Raw genomic sequence first — 3587 nt, 5'->3', positions numbered from 1 at the left:
TCTCTCAGTTAGTTTTTGACCACTGAAGGCTGAGAAATAGTAACTGGACCCTTCTCTGGCAGCCTCTGGGAAGCTTCCATCAGTTCAGCTGGAATCCCAAATACATTCCAAAAAGATTAACAATGGCTTGTTCTACTAGAGATGTTTGAGAACAAAGCTTCCTTTCCATAGTGGTCCCTAAAACATTCCCCCAGAATTAGCATACTGGAGAGATATTTTCTTGGTAGTCGCTCCCTCCAGGCATGACTCTCCCAGATGTTGTGTTGTCTGCCCAGGAAAGACTTGATGACGGATATTTGAGCCCCTGAATCTGCCCAGAATGTCCTAGATAGTGATCTCCAGCTTTGTGGCAGATGTCTCTGAAGTGAGTTGTCTAGCTCCTCCATTTGTAATTTTCTCTTTAGATCATCCACTCCTGGAATCTCAGGGCATGAGTTTTCCACAATGTTAGCTGTCTTTTCAGAGCTTTGATTATGAAGGGCCAAGGGAGGAGTTAAAGATTGCATCATAGTAGGGTCTAGATAGGTCTCTTCAGGCTACAAAATATCTGTCCCAAGGTTTTTTACATCCAAAGCTCTGGATACTCTCTGTATCCCAGAATCCCAAAGTCTTCCTAATTCAGATGCTGTTTTGACAGAGCTTCAAATAAGTGAGGTGGAAGAGCTGTGTAGGAACCTAGAGAAGTCAGTCCCCACTTGTAATTCTTCCGATGTTAACTTTGTTGAAAAACTGGTGCTTTGAATGAAATGACCTTCCAAACAGGCTTTGTATGAGCAACATGGCCATTTATTCACCTGGATGCAGGTGGGCTAAGGCCAAAAAGGGCATTAGCAAAGGGCAGTGGGATAGGAATTGGTTTTATAGATTTGGGTACTTTTTGGCGGCTGGGGGGTGTTGCAGAGTAAGTTCAGTTACAGCGGTGGGGGGTAGGGGCAGTCAGTTACAATGGAGGGTGGGGGTGAAACAGCAGGATGGGTGAGAGGTATTTACATTATCATAAGAACAGTTAAGATGGCAGGGTTGGGTGAGGGGCTTGTTCGGGAAGCAGGAGCTGAGTGATCAGGGACAATGGCAAATGCAGGCAGTGGGTGGGAGACATTAGCCGAGGCAAGCAGGACTTCAGACTTTCAGGCTCCAGGCTTACATATGGAGACATGACACACCTGTCTTTTTATACAGGGAGAAATAATTAGAGAAGAGGGGGTGATAACAGGTTTTGGTGGGTGCGGGCAAAGTTTCTCAGGGCTTCTTCCAGTGGGATTGGGGGTGAGGTGGAAACCTAAAAATGGGGAAGAATTTAGACTACTGGAAATTTTGGGGAAAGGGGTAGTATTGTTGGGTTGTTAGAAGGAGCATTTGTTATATATTGATTGGTTATTGCTTGTATACAATTTTGTAGGAATTCAGAGATTAATTGGAAAAACACAGAGTTTAAATAAGAGGAGAAAGACAGTATTAGAGGTTAACTGTGTGGAGGGAGAGCTTTTGTTTTTATGGTATATGAGGAAGCGTGTGGTCTATAAGCAAACACTTTTATTAACAAGATTGGGTTTGAGCAGAGAATGGGAGCCAGATTAAGAGTGAAATATCAGCTGTAATTACCTGGAGGAAAAGTGTAAACCAGCAACTCAAAGCAGGGCATGTAAAAGTAAATGAGTACAGTGAATTTGAGCACAGTTAGACAGAAACTAATAGAAACAGACTTTTTGAGGTGTGTTTTAAGTAGTAGGGACCACTGCATAAAGGTGGAGAAGGCGAGGGACTGAAAGTAAGTGTGTGAGGTGTAAAGAGAAAGCTTTGGAGGTTGTGAGAGCTAGAGGGTAAATGGGGCATAGCCTGTGATTTTGAGGGATTTTAAGACTATTAGGGCGGCAGCTGCAGCTGCGTGTTGTCATGAGGGCCAGCCCAAGGCTATCAAGTGAGGAGCCACTCTCCAATTCCTCTGAGATCCCACCCCACTGGGATTTTGATGCAGGACCTAGGAACCTGTGGGTGGGGTCTGTTATGAAGGGGCAGAGCTTGGAGCCTCTGCCCAGCATTAAAACCCCTGCTCTCATTCCGAAACTCTGTACAACTTGTGTCCCACCACCTTGCCTTCCCCACCCACCCGCCCAGTGGTCTCAGTCTGGATGCACAGGGAGATCAGTTACTGCCGCCTTCTTGATCTTAGAGAAATTACAGACCCATTCTCGAATGCCTTCCCCTGTAGAGAGACATGGAAGCCTTTCTACGCTGGGGGCGCAGGAACTGGAGGCAATGGCTGAGCATGAATGAAGCCCGGAAAGGGCAGCACGGTGAAGACTTGAGGGAGAAAATGAATAATAGGGGTGGATCTCGCCTCTGTGAGTAGCTTCAGGCCTCCATACTTGCCTGCTTGGGGATTTTTGTATGTGGTCCCGAGGATAATTGTTTCATTGTTGAAATCTCTATACAAATATGGCTGTATGTTCTCCCCAGGGGAACTGTGCTTGAGTCCCTCCTTAAGGGGACTGCGATGGCGTCTCCCGGAGGGCCTCTCTGGCCTCATCTCAGAGGGACCATGATGGGCACTCTCACAGGAACTGCGTTGGCTCCTCTCAGAGGAACTGTGTCCTCTCCTCTAAGAGGGACTGAGGTGGCTCTTCTCTGAGGAACTGTGACTTCTCTCAGAAATCGTACAGTGGCTCCTCTCAGAGGACCTGTGACATCTCCTCTCACAGGAACTGCGTTGGCTCCTCTCAGAGAGACTGTGATGGCTTTTCTCAGAGGGACTATGATGGCTCCTCTCAGAGGGACTGTGATGGCCCCTTTTAGAGAGACTGTGACGACTCGTCTCCAGGGGACTATGATGATTTCCCTGAGAGGGACTGCAATGATTTCTCCAAGAAATCTTCTATCCAAGGGACTGTGATGGCTCTGAGGGACTGTGACGGCTCCTTTCCAGGGGACTGTGATGATTTCTCTGAGAGGGACTTCAATGGCCTCTCTCAAAGGGACTGTGATGTTTTCTCCAAGAGTGGTTATGATGGGCTCTCTCCCTATAGAAGCTGGGGTGGTTTTGCTCCGCATGTGTGAGTTTCTCTTTAAGGTGTCCGTGCCAGGTTCTCTTCACAGGGGAGCCAGGTGGGATTCTTCCTTGGGCCTGAACTCTGGTTCCTGGTGGGGGCAAGTTCTTAGACTCCTGGCTGGAGATTTCATTTTTCTTTGATCTGCTACTACCGTCCTTTCGGACAGTTCCCAGAGGCTGCTCCACTGAGGCAGCTTGGAAAGTGATATCACTTTGGGAACCTGTGGGCTTGGGCAGTCGAAGAGGTCTGGGTTGGAAACAGTGAGCTCTTCTTGGCTGTTGAGCTGATCTGCACTGGTCTGTCCCTTCCCACAATATGTCCTCCTGCTTAATGGCTGAGCCTGCTGACCTTAGCTTGTCAGCTTACCTCCTGTCTCTTTTGATATTGCTAGGTAAACAGTAATCCCTGGCGTTTGCTTTGGAGAACAGTTTCTGCTTGCCCACAAATTGTCTGGGATTGTCCTGTCCCCAGACTTCTGCCCAACAAAAGCTAAAACTCTGTATGCTGTTTGGAATGCCCACTTTAGGCCCTGAAAAAGCA

General features: G+C 47.6%; 2 pseudogenes; both read right to left on the bottom strand.

Moving 5' to 3' along the window:
• Nucleotides 1-135: 135 nt before the first annotated feature.
• On the bottom strand, nt 136-2860 carry LOC116548080 (annotated as a pseudogene).
• Nucleotides 2143-3582, bottom strand: LOC116548078 (annotated as a pseudogene).
• Nucleotides 3583-3587: the final 5 nt, after the last annotated feature.

The sequence above is a fragment of the Sapajus apella genome, unplaced genomic scaffold, assembly GCF_009761245.1.
Source record: "Sapajus apella isolate SASKATOON/1434 unplaced genomic scaffold, GSC_monkey_1.0 scaffold6825, whole genome shotgun sequence".
Classification (NCBI taxonomy): domain Eukaryota; kingdom Metazoa; phylum Chordata; class Mammalia; order Primates; family Cebidae; genus Sapajus; species Sapajus apella.
The sequence above is the reverse complement of the archived record's forward strand: the minus strand, read 5'-3'. Positions and strand labels throughout refer to the sequence as shown.